At 44.5% G+C, this 18,013-nt stretch overlaps 29 non-coding genes across 29 annotated transcripts; all 29 read right to left on the reverse strand.

Moving 5' to 3' along the window:
- Positions 1 to 29: 29 nt before the first annotated feature.
- LOC137085519 (U6 spliceosomal RNA) lies at positions 30 to 136 on the reverse strand. The gene has a single exon (XR_010907098.1). It is a non-coding gene; the product is annotated as a U6 spliceosomal RNA (small nuclear RNA).
- Positions 137 to 654: 518 nt separating this feature from the next.
- LOC137085468 (U6 spliceosomal RNA) lies at positions 655 to 761 on the reverse strand. Its single transcript, XR_010907056.1, has one exon. It is a non-coding gene; the product is annotated as a U6 spliceosomal RNA (small nuclear RNA).
- A 518-nt stretch (positions 762 to 1,279) lies between these two features.
- Positions 1,280 to 1,386, reverse strand: LOC137085828 (U6 spliceosomal RNA). The gene has a single exon (XR_010907384.1). It is a non-coding gene; the product is annotated as a U6 spliceosomal RNA (small nuclear RNA).
- A 498-nt stretch (positions 1,387 to 1,884) lies between these two features.
- LOC137085632 (U6 spliceosomal RNA) lies at positions 1,885 to 1,991 on the reverse strand. The gene has a single exon (XR_010907196.1). It is a non-coding gene; the product is annotated as a U6 spliceosomal RNA (small nuclear RNA).
- A 519-nt stretch (positions 1,992 to 2,510) lies between these two features.
- Positions 2,511 to 2,617, reverse strand: LOC137085633 (U6 spliceosomal RNA). Its single transcript, XR_010907197.1, has one exon. It is a non-coding gene; the product is annotated as a U6 spliceosomal RNA (small nuclear RNA).
- A 518-nt stretch (positions 2,618 to 3,135) lies between these two features.
- LOC137085829 (U6 spliceosomal RNA) lies at positions 3,136 to 3,242 on the reverse strand. Its single transcript, XR_010907385.1, has one exon. It is a non-coding gene; the product is annotated as a U6 spliceosomal RNA (small nuclear RNA).
- A 519-nt stretch (positions 3,243 to 3,761) lies between these two features.
- On the reverse strand, positions 3,762 to 3,868 carry LOC137085457 (U6 spliceosomal RNA). The gene has a single exon (XR_010907046.1). It is a non-coding gene; the product is annotated as a U6 spliceosomal RNA (small nuclear RNA).
- Positions 3,869 to 4,387: 519 nt separating this feature from the next.
- On the reverse strand, positions 4,388 to 4,494 carry LOC137085479 (U6 spliceosomal RNA). The gene has a single exon (XR_010907067.1). It is a non-coding gene; the product is annotated as a U6 spliceosomal RNA (small nuclear RNA).
- Positions 4,495 to 5,012: 518 nt separating this feature from the next.
- LOC137085831 (U6 spliceosomal RNA) lies at positions 5,013 to 5,119 on the reverse strand. Its single transcript, XR_010907386.1, has one exon. It is a non-coding gene; the product is annotated as a U6 spliceosomal RNA (small nuclear RNA).
- A 498-nt stretch (positions 5,120 to 5,617) lies between these two features.
- LOC137085469 (U6 spliceosomal RNA) lies at positions 5,618 to 5,724 on the reverse strand. The gene has a single exon (XR_010907057.1). It is a non-coding gene; the product is annotated as a U6 spliceosomal RNA (small nuclear RNA).
- A 519-nt stretch (positions 5,725 to 6,243) lies between these two features.
- On the reverse strand, positions 6,244 to 6,350 carry LOC137085634 (U6 spliceosomal RNA). The gene has a single exon (XR_010907198.1). It is a non-coding gene; the product is annotated as a U6 spliceosomal RNA (small nuclear RNA).
- A 519-nt stretch (positions 6,351 to 6,869) lies between these two features.
- Positions 6,870 to 6,976, reverse strand: LOC137085635 (U6 spliceosomal RNA). The gene has a single exon (XR_010907199.1). It is a non-coding gene; the product is annotated as a U6 spliceosomal RNA (small nuclear RNA).
- Positions 6,977 to 7,494: 518 nt separating this feature from the next.
- Positions 7,495 to 7,601, reverse strand: LOC137085520 (U6 spliceosomal RNA). The gene has a single exon (XR_010907099.1). It is a non-coding gene; the product is annotated as a U6 spliceosomal RNA (small nuclear RNA).
- A 518-nt stretch (positions 7,602 to 8,119) lies between these two features.
- On the reverse strand, positions 8,120 to 8,226 carry LOC137085470 (U6 spliceosomal RNA). The gene has a single exon (XR_010907058.1). It is a non-coding gene; the product is annotated as a U6 spliceosomal RNA (small nuclear RNA).
- A 518-nt stretch (positions 8,227 to 8,744) lies between these two features.
- LOC137085832 (U6 spliceosomal RNA) lies at positions 8,745 to 8,851 on the reverse strand. Its single transcript, XR_010907387.1, has one exon. It is a non-coding gene; the product is annotated as a U6 spliceosomal RNA (small nuclear RNA).
- A 498-nt stretch (positions 8,852 to 9,349) lies between these two features.
- On the reverse strand, positions 9,350 to 9,456 carry LOC137085636 (U6 spliceosomal RNA). The gene has a single exon (XR_010907200.1). It is a non-coding gene; the product is annotated as a U6 spliceosomal RNA (small nuclear RNA).
- Positions 9,457 to 9,975: 519 nt separating this feature from the next.
- On the reverse strand, positions 9,976 to 10,082 carry LOC137085637 (U6 spliceosomal RNA). Its single transcript, XR_010907201.1, has one exon. It is a non-coding gene; the product is annotated as a U6 spliceosomal RNA (small nuclear RNA).
- Positions 10,083 to 10,600: 518 nt separating this feature from the next.
- On the reverse strand, positions 10,601 to 10,707 carry LOC137085833 (U6 spliceosomal RNA). Its single transcript, XR_010907388.1, has one exon. It is a non-coding gene; the product is annotated as a U6 spliceosomal RNA (small nuclear RNA).
- Positions 10,708 to 11,226: 519 nt separating this feature from the next.
- Positions 11,227 to 11,333, reverse strand: LOC137085458 (U6 spliceosomal RNA). Its single transcript, XR_010907047.1, has one exon. It is a non-coding gene; the product is annotated as a U6 spliceosomal RNA (small nuclear RNA).
- Positions 11,334 to 11,852: 519 nt separating this feature from the next.
- Positions 11,853 to 11,959, reverse strand: LOC137085903 (U6 spliceosomal RNA). Its single transcript, XR_010907455.1, has one exon. It is a non-coding gene; the product is annotated as a U6 spliceosomal RNA (small nuclear RNA).
- Positions 11,960 to 12,478: 519 nt separating this feature from the next.
- Positions 12,479 to 12,585, reverse strand: LOC137085638 (U6 spliceosomal RNA). The gene has a single exon (XR_010907202.1). It is a non-coding gene; the product is annotated as a U6 spliceosomal RNA (small nuclear RNA).
- A 518-nt stretch (positions 12,586 to 13,103) lies between these two features.
- LOC137085639 (U6 spliceosomal RNA) lies at positions 13,104 to 13,210 on the reverse strand. The gene has a single exon (XR_010907203.1). It is a non-coding gene; the product is annotated as a U6 spliceosomal RNA (small nuclear RNA).
- A 519-nt stretch (positions 13,211 to 13,729) lies between these two features.
- On the reverse strand, positions 13,730 to 13,836 carry LOC137085640 (U6 spliceosomal RNA). The gene has a single exon (XR_010907204.1). It is a non-coding gene; the product is annotated as a U6 spliceosomal RNA (small nuclear RNA).
- Positions 13,837 to 14,355: 519 nt separating this feature from the next.
- On the reverse strand, positions 14,356 to 14,462 carry LOC137085641 (U6 spliceosomal RNA). The gene has a single exon (XR_010907205.1). It is a non-coding gene; the product is annotated as a U6 spliceosomal RNA (small nuclear RNA).
- A 517-nt stretch (positions 14,463 to 14,979) lies between these two features.
- On the reverse strand, positions 14,980 to 15,086 carry LOC137085642 (U6 spliceosomal RNA). The gene has a single exon (XR_010907206.1). It is a non-coding gene; the product is annotated as a U6 spliceosomal RNA (small nuclear RNA).
- Positions 15,087 to 15,604: 518 nt separating this feature from the next.
- LOC137085834 (U6 spliceosomal RNA) lies at positions 15,605 to 15,711 on the reverse strand. The gene has a single exon (XR_010907389.1). It is a non-coding gene; the product is annotated as a U6 spliceosomal RNA (small nuclear RNA).
- A 519-nt stretch (positions 15,712 to 16,230) lies between these two features.
- LOC137085902 (U6 spliceosomal RNA) lies at positions 16,231 to 16,337 on the reverse strand. Its single transcript, XR_010907454.1, has one exon. It is a non-coding gene; the product is annotated as a U6 spliceosomal RNA (small nuclear RNA).
- A 519-nt stretch (positions 16,338 to 16,856) lies between these two features.
- LOC137085644 (U6 spliceosomal RNA) lies at positions 16,857 to 16,963 on the reverse strand. The gene has a single exon (XR_010907207.1). It is a non-coding gene; the product is annotated as a U6 spliceosomal RNA (small nuclear RNA).
- A 519-nt stretch (positions 16,964 to 17,482) lies between these two features.
- LOC137085849 (U6 spliceosomal RNA) lies at positions 17,483 to 17,589 on the reverse strand. Its single transcript, XR_010907403.1, has one exon. It is a non-coding gene; the product is annotated as a U6 spliceosomal RNA (small nuclear RNA).
- Positions 17,590 to 18,013: the final 424 nt, after the last annotated feature.

Genomic DNA, 18,013 nt, shown 5'->3' on the forward strand with positions numbered 1-18,013 from the left:
CCTGTGAAGCAGGCCTTGATCACAGCTGCATAAATATGGAGCGCTTCACGGATTTGCGTGTCATCCTTTCGCAGGGGCCATGCTAATCTTCTCTGTATCGATCCAATTTTAGTATATGTGCTGCATTAGCAAGCACAAGTTTGCTGGCCGCTCAAGGCATATATACCCCTCAGGTCCCAATAAGCTCTCACCAAGGTGGTAAGGCCCAGCAAACTATCTCGCCACTATATACCTTATTGCACACACTGATATATGCAATAGCTCAATAATTTTAGGGAAAGGGTATGTTAAAGCTTCCTTGTTGACATATGGCCTAATTCCACCAAGATATCTTAGAGCATCTGCTGAAAGAAGGGTGTTGCCAGACTTATCGATGGTAACAGTGTACAAGCACTGAAGAAGGCGTGGCCTCTACGTTTTCGTGAGAAAAAAGTTGGCAGAAAGACGAAACATCCTTTGATGTCTTTGTCAAGGGAGTATAAACTCGATGTAACTGGACACAATCTGCAGCAGGAGGAGTTGATCCTATGGAGATCTTGAGGCAGTGAAGGACTTGACAGAATTTTCCTGATTTGGAAGAGAACACAAACGAAAATAAAGAGTTGCAGGAGGGGATGCTTTTAGACCTGTGAAGCAGGCCTTGATCACAGCTGCATAAATATGGAGCACTTCACGGATTTCCATGTCATCCTTTTTCAGGGGCCATGTTAATCTTCTCTGTATCAATCCAATTTTAGTATATGTGCTGCCTTAGCAAGCACAAGTTTGCTGGCCGCTCAAGGCATATGTAGCCCTCAGGTCCCAGCAAGCTCTCACCAAGGTGGTAAGGCCCAGCAAACTATCTCGCCACTGTATACCTTATTGCACACACTGATATATGCAACAGCTCAATAATTTTAGGGAAAGGGTATGTTAAAGCTTCATTGTTCACATATGGCCTAATTCCACCATGATATCATAGAGCATCTGCTGAAAGAAGGGTGTTGCCAGACTTATCGATGGTAACAGTGTACAAGCACTGAAGAAGGCGTGGCCTCTACGTTTTCGTGAGAAACAAGTTGGCAGAAAGACGTAACATCCTTTAATGTCTTTGTCAAGGGAGTATAAACTCGATGTAACTGGACACAATCTGCAGCAGGAGGAGTTGATCCTATGCAGATCTTGAGGCAGTGAAGGACTTGACAGAATTTTCCTGATTTGGAAGAGAACACAAACGAAAATAAAGAGTTGCAGGAGGGGATGCTTTTAGACCTGTGAAGCAGGCCTTGATCACAGCTGCATAAATATGAAGCGCTTCACGGATTTGCGTGTCATCCTTTCGCAGGGGCCATGCTAATCTTCTCTGTATCGATCCAATTTTAGTATATGTGCTGCCTTAGCAAGCACAACTTTGCTGGCCACTCAAGGCATATGTAGCCCTCAGGTCCCAGCAAGCTCTCACCAAGGTGGTAAGGCCCAGCAAACTATCTCGCCACTGTATACCTTATTGCACACACTGATATATGCAACAGCTCAATAATTTTAGGGAAAGGGTATGTTAAAGCTTCATTGTTCACATATGGCCTAATTCCACCATGATATCTTAGAACATCTGCTGAAAGAAGGGTGTTGCCAGACTTATCGATGGTACCAGTGTACAAGCACTGAAGAAGGCGTGGCCTCTACGTTTTCGTGAGAAAAAAAGTTGGCAGAAAGACGAATCATCCTTTGATGCTCGATGTAACTGGACACAATCTGCAGCAGGAGGAGTTGATCCTATGGAGATCTTGAGGCAGTGAAGGACTTGACAGAATTTTCCTGATTTGGAAGAGAACACAAACGAAAATAAAGAGTTGCAGGAGGGGATGCTTTTAGACCTGTGAAGCAGGCCTTGATCACAGCTGCATAAATATGGAGCGCTTCACGGATTTGCGTGTCATCCTTTCGCAGGGGCCATGCTAATCTTCTCTGTATCGATCCAATTTTAGTATATGTGCTGCCTTAGCAAGCACAAGTTTGCTGGCCGCTCAAGGCATATATACCCCTCAGGTCCCAGCAAGCTCTCACCAAGGTGGTAAGGCCCAGCAAACTATCTCGCCACTGTATACCTTATTGCACACACTGATATATGCAACAGCTGAATAATTTTAGGGAAAGGGTATGTTAAAGCTTCATTGTTCACATATGGCCTAATTCCACCATGATATCATAGAGCATCTGCTGAAAGAAGGGTGTTGTCAGACTTATCGATGGTACCAGTGTACAAGCACTGAAGAAGGCGTGGCCTCTACGTTTTCGTGAGAAAAAAAGTTGGCAGAAAGACGAAACATCCTTTGATGTCTTTGTCAAGGGAGTATAAACTCGATGTAACTGGACACGATATGCAGCAGGAGGAGTTGATCCTATGGAGATCTTGAGGCAGTGAAGGACTTGACAGAATTTTCCTGATTTGGAAGAGAACACAAACGAAAATAAAGAGTGGCAGGAGGGGATGCATTTAGACCTGTGAAGCAGGCCTTGATCACAGCTGCATAAATATGGAGCGCTTCACGGATTTGCGTGTCATCCTTTCGCAGGGGCCATGCTAATCTTCTCTGTATCGATCCAATTTTAGTATATGTGCTGCCTTAGCAAGCACAAGTTTGCTGGCCGCTCAAGGCATATGTAGCCCTCAGGTCCCAGCAAGCTCTCACCAAGGTGGTAAGGCCCAGCAAACTATCTCGCCACTGTATACCTTATTGCACACACTGATATATGCAACAGCTCAATAATTTTAGGGAAAGGGTATGTTAAAGCTTCATTGTTCACATATGGCCTAATTCCACCATGATATCATAGAGCATCTGCTGAAAGAAGGGTGTTGTCAGACTTATCGATGGTACCAGTGTACAAGCACTGAAGAAGGTGTGGCCTCTACGTTTTCGTGAGAAACAAGTTGGCAGAAAGACGAAACATCCTTTGATGTCTTTGTCAAGGGAGTATAAACTCGATGTAACTGGACACAATCTGCAGCAGGAGGAGTTGATCCTATGGAGATCTTGAGGCAGTGAAGGACTTGACAGAATTTTCCTGATTTGGAAGAGAACACAAACGAAAATAAAGAGTTGCAGGAGGGGATGCTTTTAGACCTGTGAAGCAGGCCTTGATCACAGCTGCATAAATATGAAGCGCTTCACGGATTTGCGTGTCATCCTTTCGCAGGGGCCATGCTAATCTTCTCTGTATCGATCCAATTTTAGTATATGTGCTGCCTTAGCAAGCACAACTTTCCTGGCCACTCAAGGCATATGTAGCCCTCAGGTCCCAGCAAGCTCTCACCAAGGTGGTAAGGCCCAGCAAACTATCTCGCCACTGTATACCTTATTGCACACACTGATATATGCAACAGCTCAATAATTTTAGGGAAAGGGTATGTTAAAGCTTCATTGTTCACATATGGCCTAATTCCACCATGATATCTTAGAACATCTGCTGAAAGAAGGGTGTTGCCAGACTTATCGATGGTACCAGTGTACAAGCACTGAAGAAGGCGTGGCCTCTACGTTTTCGTGAGAAAAAAAGTTGGCAGAAAGACGAATCATCCTTTGATGTCTTTGTCAAGGGAGTATAAACTCGATGTAACTGGACACGATATGCAGCAGGAGGAGTTGATCCTATGGAGATCTTGAGGCAGTGAAGGACTTGACAGAATTTTCCTGATTTGGATGAGAACAAAAACGAAAATAAAGAGTTGCAGGAGGGGATGCTTTTAGACCTGTGAAGCAGGCCTTGATCACAGCTGCATAAATATGGAGCACTTCACGGATATCCATGTCATCCTTTTTCAGGGGCCATGTTAATCTTCTCTGTATCAATCCAATTTTAGTATATGTGCTGCCTTAACAAGCACAAGTTTGCTGGCCGCTCAAGGCATATGTAGCCCTCAGGTCCCAGCAAGCTCTCACCAAGGTGGTAAGGCCCAGCAAACTATCTCGCCACTGTATACCTTATTGCACACACTGATATATGCAACAGCTCAATAATTTTAGGGAAAGGGTATGTTAAAGCTTCATTGTTCACATATGGCCTAATTCCACCATGATATCATAGAGCATCTGCTGAAAGAAGGGTGTTGTCAGACTTATCGATGGTACCAGTGTACAAGCACTGAAGAAGGCGTGGCCTCTACGTTTTCGTGAGAAAAAAAGTTGGCAGAAAGACGAAACATCCTTTGATGTCTTTGTCAAGGGAGTATAAACTCGATGTAACTGGACACGATATGCAGCAGGAGGAGTTGATCCTATGGAGATCTTGAGGCAGTGAAGGACTTGACAGAATTTTCCTGATTTGGAAGAGAACACAAACGAAAATAAAGAGTTGCAGGAGGGGATGCTTTTAGACCTGTGAAGCAGGCCTTGATCACAGCTGCATAAATATGGAGCACTTCACAGATTTCCATGTCATCCTTTTTCAGGGGCCATGTTAATCTTCTCTGTATCAATCCAATTTTAGTATATGTGCTGCCTTAGCAAGCACAAGCTTGCTGGCCGCTCAAGGCATATGTAGCCCTCAGGTCCCAGCAAGCTCTCACCAAGGTGGTAAGGCCCAGCAAACTATCTCGCCACTGTATACCTTATTGCACACACTGATATATGCAACAGCTCAATAATTTTAGGGAAAGGGTATGTTAAAGCTTCATTGTTCACATATGGCCTAATTCCACCATGATATCATAGAGCATCTGCTGAAAGAAGGGTGTTGCCAGACTTATCGATGGTAACAGTGTACAAGCACTGAAGAAGGCGTGGCCTCTACGTTTTCGTGAGAAACAAGTTGGCAGAAAGACGTAACATCCTTTAATGTCTTTGTCAAGGGAGTATAAACTCGATGTAACTGGACACAATCTGCAGCAGGAGGAGTTGATCCTATGCAGATCTTGAGGCAGTGAAGGACTTGACAGAATTTTCCTGATTTGGAAGAGAACACAAACGAAAATAAAGAGTTGCAGGAGGGGATGCTTTTAGACCTGTGAAGCAGGCCTTGATCACAGCTGCATAAATATGAAGCGCTTCACGGATTTGCGTGTCATCCTTTCGCAGGGGCCATGCTAATCTTCTCTGTATCGATCCAATTTTAGTATATGTGCTGCCTTAGCAAGCACAACTTTGCTGGCCACTCAAGGCATATGTAGCCCTCAGGTCCCAGCAAGCTCTCACCAAGGTGGTAAGGCCCAGCAAACTATCTCGCCACTGTATACCTTATTGCACACACTGATATATGCAACAGCTCAATAATTTTAGGGAAAGGGTATGTTAAAGCTTCATTGTTCACATATGGCCTAATTCCACCATGATATCTTAGAACATCTGCTGAAAGAAGGGTGTTGCCAGACTTATCGATGGTACCAGTGTACAAGCACTGAAGAAGGCGTGGCCTCTACGTTTTCGTGAGAAAAAAAGTTGGCAGAAAGACGAATCATCCTTTGATGCTCGATGTAACTGGACACAATCTGCAGCAGGAGGAGTTGATCCTATGGAGATCTTGAGGCAGTGAAGGACTTGACAGAATTTTCCTGATTTGGAAGAGAACACAAACGAAAATAAAGAGTTGCAGGAGGGGATGCTTTTAGACCTGTGAAGCAGGCCTTGATCACAGCTGCATAAATATGGAGCACTTCACGGATTTCCATGTCATCCTTTTTCAGGGGCCATGTTAATCTTCTCTGTATCAATCCAATTTTAGTATATGTGCTGCCTTAGCAAGCACAAGTTTGCTGGCCGCTCAAGGCATATGTAGCCCTCAGGTCCCAGCAAGCTCTCACCAAGGTGGTAAGGCCCAGCAAACTATCTCGCCACTGTATACCTTATTGCACACACTGATATATGCAACAGCTCAATAATTTTAGGGAAAGGGTATGTTAAAGCTTCATTGTTCACATATGGCCTAATTCCACCATGATATCATAGAGCATCTGCTGAAAGAAGGGTGTTGCCAGACTTATCGATGGTACCAGTGTACAAGCACTGAAGAAGGCGTGGCCTCTACGTTTTCGTGAGAAAAAAAGTTGGCAGAAAGACGAAACATCCTTTGATGTCTTTGTCAAGGGAGTATAAACTTGATGTAACTGGACACGATATGCAGCAGGAGGAGTTGATCCTATGGAGATCTTGAGGCAGTGAAGGACTTGACAGAATTTTCCTGATTTGGAAGAGAACACAAACGAAAATAAAGAGTGGCAGGAGGGGATGCTTTTAGACCTGTGAAGCAGGCCTTGATCACAGCTGCATAAATATGGAGCGCTTCACGGATTTGCGTGTCATCCTTTCGCAGGGGCCATGCTAATCTTCTCTGTATCGATCCAATTTTAGTATATGTGCTGCCTTAGCAAGCACAAGTTTGCTGGCGGCTCAAGGCATATATACCCCTCAGGTCCCAGCAAGCTCTCACCAAGGTGGTAAGGCCCAGCAAACTATCTCGCCACTGTATACCTTATTGCACACACTGATATATGCAACAGCTGAATAATTTTAGGGAAAGGGTATGTTAAAGCTTCATTGTTCACATATGGCCTAATTCCACCATGATATCATAGAGCATCTGCTGAAAGAAGGGTGTTGTCAGACTTATCGATGGTACCAGTGTACAAGCACTGAAGAAGGCGTGGCCTCTACGTTTTCGTGAGAAAAAAAGTTGGCAGAAAGACGAAACATCCTTTGATGTCTTTGTCAAGGGAGTATAAACTCGATGTAACTGGACACGATATGCAGCAGGAGGAGTTGATCCTATGGAGATCTTGAGGCAGTGAAGGACTTGACAGAATTTTCCTGATTTGGAAGAGAACACAAACGAAAATAAAGAGTGGCAGGAGGGGATGCATTTAGACCTGTGAAGCAGGCCTTGATCACAGCTGCATAAATATGGAGCGCTTCACGGATTTGCGTGTCATCCTTTCGCAGGGGCCATGCTAATCTTCTCTGTATCGATCCAATTTTAGTATATGTGCTGCCTTAGCAAGCACAAGTTTGCTGGCCGCTCAAGGCATATGTAGCCCTCAGGTCCCAGCAAGCTCTCACCAAGGTGGTAAGGCCCAGCAAACTATCTCGCCACTGTATACCTTATTGCACACACTGATATATGCAACAGCTCAATAATTTTAGGGAAAGGGTATGTTAAAGCTTCATTGTTCACATATGGCCTAATTCCACCATGATATCATAGAGCCTCTGCTGAAAGAAGGGTGTTGTCAGACTTATCGATGGTACCAGTGTACAAGCACTGAAGAAGGCGTGGCCTCTACGTTTTCGTGAGAAACAAGTTGGCAGAAAGACGAAACATCCTTTGATGTCTTTGTCAAGGGAGTATAAACTCGATGTAACTGGACACAATCTGCAGCAGGAGGAGTTGATCCTATGGAGATCTTGAGGCAGTGAAGGACTTGACAGAATTTTCCTGATTTGGAAGAGAACACAAACGAAAATAAGGAGTGGCAGGAGGGGATGCTTTTAGACCTGTGAAGCAGGCCTTGATCACAGCTGCATAAATATGGAGCGCTTCACGGATTTGCGTGTCATCCTTTCGCAGGGGCCATGCTAATCTTCTCTGTATCGATCCAATTTTAGTATATGTGCTGCATTAGCAAGCACAAGTTTGCTGGCCGCTCAAGGCATATATACCCCTCAGGTCCCAATAAGCTCTCACCAAGGTGGTAAGGCCCAGCAAACTATCTCGCCACTATATACCTTATTGCACACACTGATATATGCAATAGCTCAATAATTTTAGGGAAAGGGTATGTTAAAGCTTCCTTGTTGACATATGGCCTAATTCCACCAAGATATCTTAGAGCATCTGCTGAAAGAAGGGTGTTGCCAGACTTATCGATGGTAACAGTGTACAAGCACTGAAGAAGGCGTGGCCTCTACGTTTTCGTGAGAAAAAAGTTGGCAGAAAGACGAAACATCCTTTGATGTCTTTGTCAAGGGAGTATAAACTCGATGTAACTGGACACAATCTGCAGCAGGAGGAGTTGATCCTATGGAGATCTTGAGGCAGTGAAGGACTTGACAGAATTTTCCTGATTTGGAAGAGAACACAAACGAAAATAAAGAGTTGCAGGAGGGGATGCTTTTAGACCTGTGAAGCAGGCCTTGATCACAGCTGCATAAATATGGAGCACTTCACGGATTTCCATGTCATCCTTTTTCAGGGGCCATGTTAATCTTCTCTGTATCAATCCAATTTTAGTATATGTGCTGCCTTAGCAAGCACAAGTTTGCTGGCCGCTCAAGGCATATGTAGTCCTCAGGTCCCAGCAAGCTCTCACCAAGGTGGTAAGGCCCAGCAAACTATCTCGCCACTGTATACCTTATTGCACACACTGATATATGCAACAGCTCAATAATTTTAGGGAAAGGGTATGTTAAAGCTTCATTGTTCACATATGGCCTAATTCCACCATGATATCATAGAGCATCTGCTGAAAGAAGGGTGTTGCCAGACTTATCGATGGTAACAGTGTACAAGCACTGAAGAAGGCGTGGCCTCTACGTTTTCGTGAGAAACAAGTTGGCAGAAAGACGTAACATCCTTTAATGTCTTTGTCAAGGGAGTATAAACTCGATGTAACTGGACACAATCTGCAGCAGGAGGAGTTGATCCTATGCAGATCTTGAGGCAGTGAAGGACTTGACAGAATTTTCCTGATTTGGAAGAGAACACAAACGAAAATAAAGATTTGCAGGAGGGGATGCTTTTAGACCTGTGAAGCAGGCCTTGATCACAGCTGCATAAATATGAAGCGCTTCACGGATTTGCGTGTCATCCTTTCGCAGGGGCCATGCTAATCTTCTCTGTATCGATCCAATTTTAGTATATGTGCTGCCTTAGCAAGCACAACTTTGCTGGCCACTCAAGGCATATGTAGCCCTCAGGTCCCAGCAAGCTCTCACCAAGGTGGTAAGGCCCAGCAAACTATCTCGCCACTGTATACCTTATTGCACACACTGATATATGCAACAGCTCAATAATTTTAGGGAAAGGGTATGTTAAAGCTTCATTGTTCACATATGGCCTAATTCCACCATGATATCTTAGAACATCTGCTGAAAGAAGGGTGTTGCCAGACTTATCGATGGTACCAGTGTACAAGCACAGAAGAAGGCGTGGCCTCTACGTTTTCGTGAGAAAAAAAGTTGGCAGAAAGACGAATCATCCTTTGATGCTCGATGTAACTGGACACAATCTGCAGCAGGAGGAGTTGATCCTATGGAGATCTTGAGGCAGTGAAGGACTTGACAGAATTTTCCTGATTTGGAAGAGAACACAAACGAAAATAAAGAGTTGCAGGAGGGGATGCTTTTAGACCTGTGAAGCAGGCCTTGATCACAGCTGCATAAATATGGAGCGCTTCACGGATTTGCGTGTCATCCTTTCGCAGGGGCCATGCTAATCTTCTCTGTATCGATCCAATTTTAGTATATGTGCTGCCTTAGCAAGCACAAGTTTGCTGGCCGCTCAAGGCATATATACCCCTCAGGTCCCAGCAAGCTCTCACCAAGGTGGTAAGGCCCAGCAAACTATCTCGCCACTGTATACCTTATTGCACACACTGATATATGCAACAGCTGAATAATTTTAGGGAAAGGGTATGTTAAAGCTTCATTGTTCACATATGGCCTAATTCCACCATGATATCATAGAGCATCTGCTGAAAGAAGGGTGTTGTCAGACTTATCGATGGTACCAGTGTACAAGCACTGAAGAAGGCGTGGCCTCTACGTTTTCGTGAGAAAAAAAGTTGGCAGAAAGACGAAACATCCTTTGATGTCTTTGTCAAGGGAGTATAAACTCGATGTAACTGGACACGATATGCAGCAGGAGGAGTTGATCCTATGGAGATCTTGAGGCAGTGAAGGACTTGACAGAATTTTCCTGATTTGGAAGAGAACACAAACGAAAATAAAGAGTGGCAGGAGGGGATGCATTTAGACCTGTGAAGCAGGCCTTGATCACAGCTGCATAAATATGGAGCGCTTCACGGATTTGCGTGTCATCCTTTCGCAGGGGCCATGCTAATCTTCTCTGTATCGATCCAATTTTAGTATATGTGCTGCCTTAGCAAGCACAAGTTTGCTGGCCGCTCAAGGCATATGTAGCCCTCAGGTCCCAGCAAGCTCTCACCAAGGTGGTAAGGCCCAGCAAACTATCTCGCCACTGTATACCTTATTGCACACACTGATATATGCAACAGCTCAATAATTTTAGGGAAAGGGTATGTTAAAGCTTCATTGTTCACATATGGCCTAATTCCACCATGATATCATAGAGCATCTGCTGAAAGAAGGGTGTTGTCAGACTTATCGATGGTACCAGTGTACAAGCACTGAAGAAGGCGTGGCCTCTACGTTTTCGTGAGAAACAAGTTGGCAGAAAGACGAAACATCCTTTGATGTCTTTGTCAAGGGAGTATAAACTCGATGTAACTGGACACAATCTGCAGCAGGAGGAGTTGATCCTATGGAGATCTTGAGGCAGTGAAGGACTTGACAGAATTTTCCTGATTTGGAAGAGAACACAAACGAAAATAAAGAGTTGCAGGAGGGGATGCTTTTAGACCTGTGAAGCAGGCCTTGATCACAGCTGCATAAATATGAAGCGCTTCACGGATTTGCGTGTCATCCTTTCGCAGGGGCCATGCTAATCTTCTCTGTATCGATCCAATTTTAGTATATGTGCTGCCTTAGCAAGCACAACTTTCCTGGCCACTCAAGGCATATGTAGCCCTCAGGTCCCAGCAAGCTCTCACCAAGGTGGTAAGGCCCAGCAAACTATCTCGCCACTGTATACCTTATTGCACACACTGATATATGCAACAGCTCAATAATTTTAGGGAAAGGGTATGTTAAAGCTTCATTGTTCACATATGGCCTAATTCCACCATGATATCTTAGAACATCTGCTGAAAGAAGGGTGTTGCCAGACTTATCGATGGTACCAGTGTACAAGCACTGAAGAAGGCGTGGCCTCTACGTTTTCGTGAGAAAAAAAGTTGGCAGAAAGACGAATCATCCTTTGATGTCTTTGTCAAGGGAGTATAAACTCGATGTAACTGGACACGATATGCAGCAGGAGGAGTTGATCCTATGGAGATCTTGAGGCAGTGAAGGACTTGACAGAATTTTCCTGATTTGGATGAGAACAAAAACGAAAATAAAGAGTTGCAGGAGGGGATGCTTTTAGACCTGTGAAGCAGGCCTTGATCACAGCTGCATAAATATGGAGCACTTCACGGATATCCATGTCATCCTTTTTCAGGGGCCATGTTAATCTTCTCTGTATCAATCCAATTTTAGTATATGTGCTGCCTTAACAAGCACAAGTTTGCTGGCCGCTCAAGGCATATGTAGCCCTCAGGTCCCAGCAAGCTCTCACCAAGGTGGTAAGGCCCAGCAAACTATCTCGCCACTGTATACCTTATTGCACACACTGATATATGCAACAGCTCAATCATTTTAGGGAAAGGGTATGTTAAAGCTTCATTGTTCACATATGGCCTAATTCCACCATGATATCATAGAGCATCTGCTGAAAGAAGGGTGTTGTCAGACTTATCGATGGTACCAGTGTACAAGCACTGAAGAAGGCGTGGCCTCTACGTTTTCGTGAGAAAAAAAGTTGGCAGAAAGACGAAACATCCTTTGATGTCTTTGTCAAGGGAGTATAAACTCGATGTAACTGGACACGATATGCAGCAGGAGGAGTTGATCCTATGGAGATCTTGAGGCAGTGAAGGACTTGACAGAATTTTCCTGATTTGGAAGAGAACACAAACGAAAATAAGGAGTGGCAGGAGGGGATGCTTTTAGACCTGTGAAGCAGGCCTTGATCACAGCTGCATAAATATGGAGCGCTTCACGGATTTGCTTGTCATCCTTTCGCAGGGGCCATGCTAATCTTCTCTGTATCGATCCAATTTTAGTATATGTGCTGCCTTAGCAAGCACAAGTTTGCTGGCCGCTCAAGGCATATGTAGCCCTCAGGTCCCAGCAAGCTCTCACCAAGGTGGTAAGGCCCAGCAAACTATCTCGCCACTGTATACCTTATTGCACACACTGATATATGCAACAGCTCAATAATTTTAGGGAAAGGGTATGTTAAAGCTTCATTGTTCACATATGGCCTAATTCCACCATGATATCATAGAGCATCTGCTGAAAGAAGGTTGTTGTCAGACTTATCGATGGTACCAGTGTACAAGCACTGAAGAAGGCGTGGCCTCTACGTTTTCATGAGAAAAAAAGTTGGCAGAAAGACGAAACATCCTTTGATGTCTTTGTCAAGGGAGTATAAACTCGATGTAACTGGACACGATATGCAGCAGGAGGAGTTGATCCTATGGAGATCTTGAGGCAGTGAAGGACTTGACAGAATTTTCCTGATTTGGAAGAGAACACAAACGAAAATAAGGAGTGGTAGGAGGGGATGCTTTTAGACCTGTGAAGCAGGCCTTGATCACAGCTGCATAAATATGGAGCGCTTCACGGATTTGCGTGTCATCCTTTCGCAGGGGCCATGCTAATCTTCTCTGTATCGATCCAATTTTAGTATATGTGCTGCCTTAGCAAGCACAAGTTTGCTGGCCGCTCAAGGCATATGTACACCTCAGGTCCCAGCAAGCTCTCACCAAGGTGGTAAGGCCCAGCAAACTATCTCGACACTGTATACCTTATTGCACACACTGATATATGCAACAGCTCAATAATTTTAGGGAAAGGGTATGTTAAAGCTTCATTGTTCACATATGGCCTAATTTCACCATGAAATCATAGAGCATCTGCTGAAAGAAGGGTGTTGTCAGACTTATCGATGGTACCAGTGTACAAGCACTGAAGAAGGCGTGGCCTCTACATTTCGTGAGAAAAAAAGTTGGCAGAAAGACGAATCATCCTTTGATGTCTTTGTCAAGGGAGTATAAACTCGATGTAACTGGACACAATCTGCAGCAGGAGGAGTTGATCCTATGGAGATCTTGAGGCAGTGAAGGACTTGACAGAATTTTCCTGATTTGGAAGAGAACACAAACGAAAATAAAGAGTGGCAGGAGGGGATGCTTTTAGACCTGTGAAGCAGGCCTTGATCACAGCTGCATAAATATGGAGCGCTTCACGGATTTGCGTGTCATCCTTTCGCAGGGGCCATGCTAATCTTCTCTGTATCGATCCAATTTTAGTATATGTGCTGCCTTAGCAAGCACAAGTTTGCTGGCCGATCAAGGCATATGTAGCCCTCAGGTCCCAGCAAGCTCTCACCAAGGTGGTAAGGCCCAGCAAACTATCTCGACACTGTATACCTTATTGCACACACTGATATATGCAACAGCTCAATAATTTTAGGGAAAGGGTATGTTAAAGCTTCATTGTTCACATATGGCCTAATTCCACCATGATATCATAGAGCATCTGCTGAAAGAAGGGTGTTGTCAGACTTATCGATGGTACCAGTGTACAAGCACTGAAGAAGCCGTGGCCTCTACGTTTTCGTGAGAAAAAAAGTTGGCAGAAAGACGAAACATCCTTTGATGTCTTTGTCAAGGGAGTATAAACTCGATGTAACTGGACACGATATGCAGCAGGAGGAGTTGAACCTATGGAGATCTTGAGGCAGTGAAGGACTTGACAGAATTTTCCTGATTTGGAAGAGAACACAAACGAAAATAAAGAGTGGCAGGAGGGGATGCATTTAGACCTGTGAAGCAGGCCTTGATCACAGCTGCATAAATATGGAGCGCTTCACGGATTTGCGTGTCATCCTTTCGCAGGGGCCATGCTAATCTTCTCTGTATCGATCCAATTTTAGTATATGTGCTGCCTTAGCAAGCACAAGTTTGCTGGCCGCTCAAGGCATATGTAGCCCTCAGGTCCCAGCAAGCTCTCACCAAGGTGGTAAGGCCCAGCAAACTATCTCGCCACTGTATACCTTATTGCACACACTGATATATGCAACAGCTCAATAATTTTAGGGAAAGGGTATGTTAAAGCTTCATTGTTCACATATGGCCTAATTCCACCATGATATCATAGAGCATCTGCTGAAAGAAGGGTGTTGTCAGACTTATCGATGGTACCAGTGTACAAGCACTGAAGAAGGCGTGGCCTCTGCGTTTTCGTGAGAAAAAAAGTTGGCAGAAAGACGAAACATCCTTTGATGTCTTTGTCAAGGGAGTATAAACTCGATGTAACTGGACACGATATGCAGCAGGAGGAGTTGATCCTATGGAGATCTTGAGGCAGTGAAGGACTTGACAGAATTTTCCTGATTTGGAAGAGAACACAAACGAAAATAAAGAGTGGCAGGAGGGGATGCTTTTAGACCTGTGAAGCAGGCCTTGATCACAGCTGCATAAATATGGAGCGCTTCACGGATTTGCGTGTCATCCTTTCGCAGGGGCCATGCTAATCTTCTCTGTATCGATCCAATTTTAGTATATGTGCTGCCTTAGCAAGCACAAGTTTGCTGGCCGCTCAAGGCATATGTACACCTCAGGTCCCAGCAAGCTCTCACCAAGGTGGTAAGGCCCAGCAAACTATCTCGACACTGTATACCTTATTGTACACACTGATATATGCAACAGCTCAATCATTTTAGGGAAAGGGTATGTTAAAATTCATTGTTCACATATGGCCTAATTCCACCATGATATCATAGAGCATCTGCTGAAAGAAGGGTGTTGTCAGACTTATCGATGGTACCAGTGTACAAGCACTGAAGAAGGCGTGGCCTCTACGTTTTCGTGAGAAAAAAGTTGGCAGAAAGACGAAACATCCTTTGGTGTCTTTGTCAAGGGAGTATAAACTCGATGTAACTGGACACAATCTGCAGCAGGAGGAGTTGATCCTATGGAGATCTTGAGGCAGTGAAGGACTTGACAGAATTTTCCTGATTTGGAAGAGAACACAAACGAAAATAAAGAGTTGCAGGAGGGGATGCTTTTAGACCTGTGAAGCAGGCCTTGATCACAGCTGCATAAATATGGAGCGCTTCACGGATTTGCGTGTCATCCTTTCGCAGGGGCCATGCTAATCTTCTCTGTATCGATCCAATTTTAGTATATGTGCTGCCTTAGCAAGCACAACTTTGCTGGCCACTCAAGGCATATGTAGCCCTCAGGTCCCAGCAAGCTCTCACCAAGGTGGTAAGGCCCAGCAAACTATCTCGCCACTGTATACCTTATTGCACACACTGATATATGCAATAGCTCAATAATTTTAGGGAAAGGGTATGTTAAAGCTTCCTTGTTGACATATGGCCTAATTCCACCATGATATCTTAGAGCATCTGCTGAAAGAAGGGTGTTGCCAGACTTATCGATGGTAACAGTGTACAAGCACTGAAGAAGGCGTGGCCTCTACGTTTTCGTGAGAAACAAGTTGGCAGAAAGACAAAACATCCTTTGATGTCTTTGTCAAGGGAGTATAAACTCGATGTAACTGGACACAATCTGCAGCAGGAGGAGTTGATCCTATGGAGATCTTGAGGCAGTGAAGGACTTGACAGAATTTTCCTGATTTGGAAGAGAACACAAACGAAAATAAAGAGTTGCAGGAGGGGATGCTTTTAGACCTGTGAAGCAGGCCTTGATCACAGCTGCATAAATATGAAGCGCTTCACGGATTTGCGTGTCATCCTTTCGCAGGGGCCATGCTAATCTTCTCTGTATCGATCCAATTTTAGTATATGTGCTGCCTTAGCAAGCACAACTTTCCTGGCCACTCAAGGCATATGTAGCCCTCAGGTCCCAGCAAGCTCTCACCAAGGTGGTAAGGCCCAGCAAACTATCTCGCCACTGTATACCTTATTGCACACACTGATATATGCAACAGCTCAATAATTTTAGGGAAAGGGTATGTTAAAGCTTCATTGTTCACATATGGCCTAATTCCACCATGATATCTTAGAACATCTGCTGAAAGAAGGGTGTTGCCAGACTTATCGATGGTACCAGTGTACAAGCACTGAAGAAGGCGTGGCCTCTACGTTTTCGTGAGAAAAAAAGTTGGCAGAAAGACGAATCATCCTTTGATGTCTTTGTCAAGGGAGTATAAACTCGATGTAACTGGACACGATATGCAGCAGGAGGAGTTGATCCTATGGAGATCTTGAGGCAGTGAAGGACTTGACAGAATTTTCCTGATTTGGATGAGAACACAAACGAAAATAAAGAGTTGCAGGAGGGGATGCTTTTAGACCTGTGAAGCAGGCCTTGATCACAGCTGCATAAATACGGAGCGCTTCACGGATTTGCGTGTCATCCTTTCGCAGGGGCCATGCTAATCTTCTCTGTATCGATCCAATTTTAGTATATGTGCTGCCTTAGCAAGCACAACGTTGCTGGCCGCTCAAGGCATATGTACACCTCAAGTCCCAGCAAGCTCTCACCAAGGTGGTAAGGCCCAGCAAACTATCTCGACACTATATACCTTATTGCACACACTGATATATGCAACAGCTCAATCATTTTAGGGAAAGGGTATGTTAAAGCTTCATTGTTCACATATGGCCTAATTCCACCATGATATCATAGAGCATCTGCTGAAAGAAGGGTGTTGTCAGACTTATCGATGGTACCAGTGTACAAGCACTGAAGAAGGCGTGGCCTCTACGTTTTCGTGAGAAAAAAAGTGGGCAGAAAGACGAAACATCCTTTGATGTCTTTGTCAAGGGAGTATAAACTCGATGTAACTGGACACGATATGCAGCAGGAGGAGTTGATCCTATGGAGATCTTGAGGCAGTGAAGAACTTGACAGAATTTTCCTGATTTGGAAGAGAACACAAACGAAAATAAAGAGTGGCAGGAGGGGATGCTTTTAGACCTGTGAAGCAGGCCTTGATCACAGCTGCATAAATATGGAGCGCTTCACGGATTTGCGTGTCATCCTTTCGCAGGGGCCATGCTAATCTTCTCTGTATCGATCCAATTTTAGTATATGTGCTGCCTTAGCAAGCACAACTTTGCTGGCCGCTCAAGGCATATGTACACCTCAGGTCCCAGCAAGCTCTCACCAAGGTGGTAAGGCCCAGCAAACTATCTCGCCACTGTATACCTTATTGCACACACTGATATATGCAACAGCTCAATCATTTTAGGGAAAGGGTATGTTAAAGCTTCATTGTTCACATATGGCCTAATTCCACCATGATATCATAGAGCATCTGCTGAAAGAAGGGTGTTGTCAGACTTATCGATGGTACCAGTGTACAAGCACTGAAGAAGGCGTGGCCTCTACGTTTTCGTGAGAAAAAAAGTGGGCAGAAAGACGAAACATCATTTGATGTCTTTGTCAAGGGAGTATAAACTCGATGTAACTGGACACGATATGCAGCAGGAGGAGTTGATCCTATGGAGATCTTGAGGCAGTGAAGGACTTGACAGAATTTTCCTGATTTGGAAGAGAACACAAATGAAAATAAAGAGTGGCAGGAGGGGATGCTTTTAGACCTGTGAAGCAGGCCTTGATCACAGCTGCATAAATATGGAGCGCTTCACGGATTTGCGTGTCATCCTTTCGCAGGGGCCATGCTAATCTTCTCTGTATAGATCCAATTTTAGTATATGTGCTGCCTTAGCAAGCACAAGTTTGCTGGCCGCTCAAGGCATATGTACACCTCAGGTCCCAGCAAGCTCTCACCAAGGTGGTAAGGCCCAGCAAACTATCTCGACACTGTATACCTTATTGCACACACTGATATATGCAACAGCTCAATCATTTTAGGGAAAGGGTATGTTAAAGCTTCATTGTTCATATATGGCCTAATTCCACCATGATATCATAGAGCATCTGCTGAAAGAAGGGTGTTGTCAGACTTATCGATGGTACCAGTGTACAAGCACTGAAGAAGGCGTGGCCTCTACGTTTTCGTGAGAAAAAAAGTTGGCAGAAAGACGAAACATCCTTTGATGTCTTTGTCAAGGGAGTATAAACTCGATGTAACTGGACACGATATGCAGCAGGAGGATTTGATCCTATGGAGATCTTGAGGCAGTGAAGGACTTGACA

The sequence above is a fragment of the Pseudorasbora parva genome, chromosome 8, assembly GCF_024679245.1.
Source record: "Pseudorasbora parva isolate DD20220531a chromosome 8, ASM2467924v1, whole genome shotgun sequence".
Taxonomy (NCBI): Eukaryota; Metazoa; Chordata; class Actinopteri; order Cypriniformes; family Gobionidae; genus Pseudorasbora; species Pseudorasbora parva.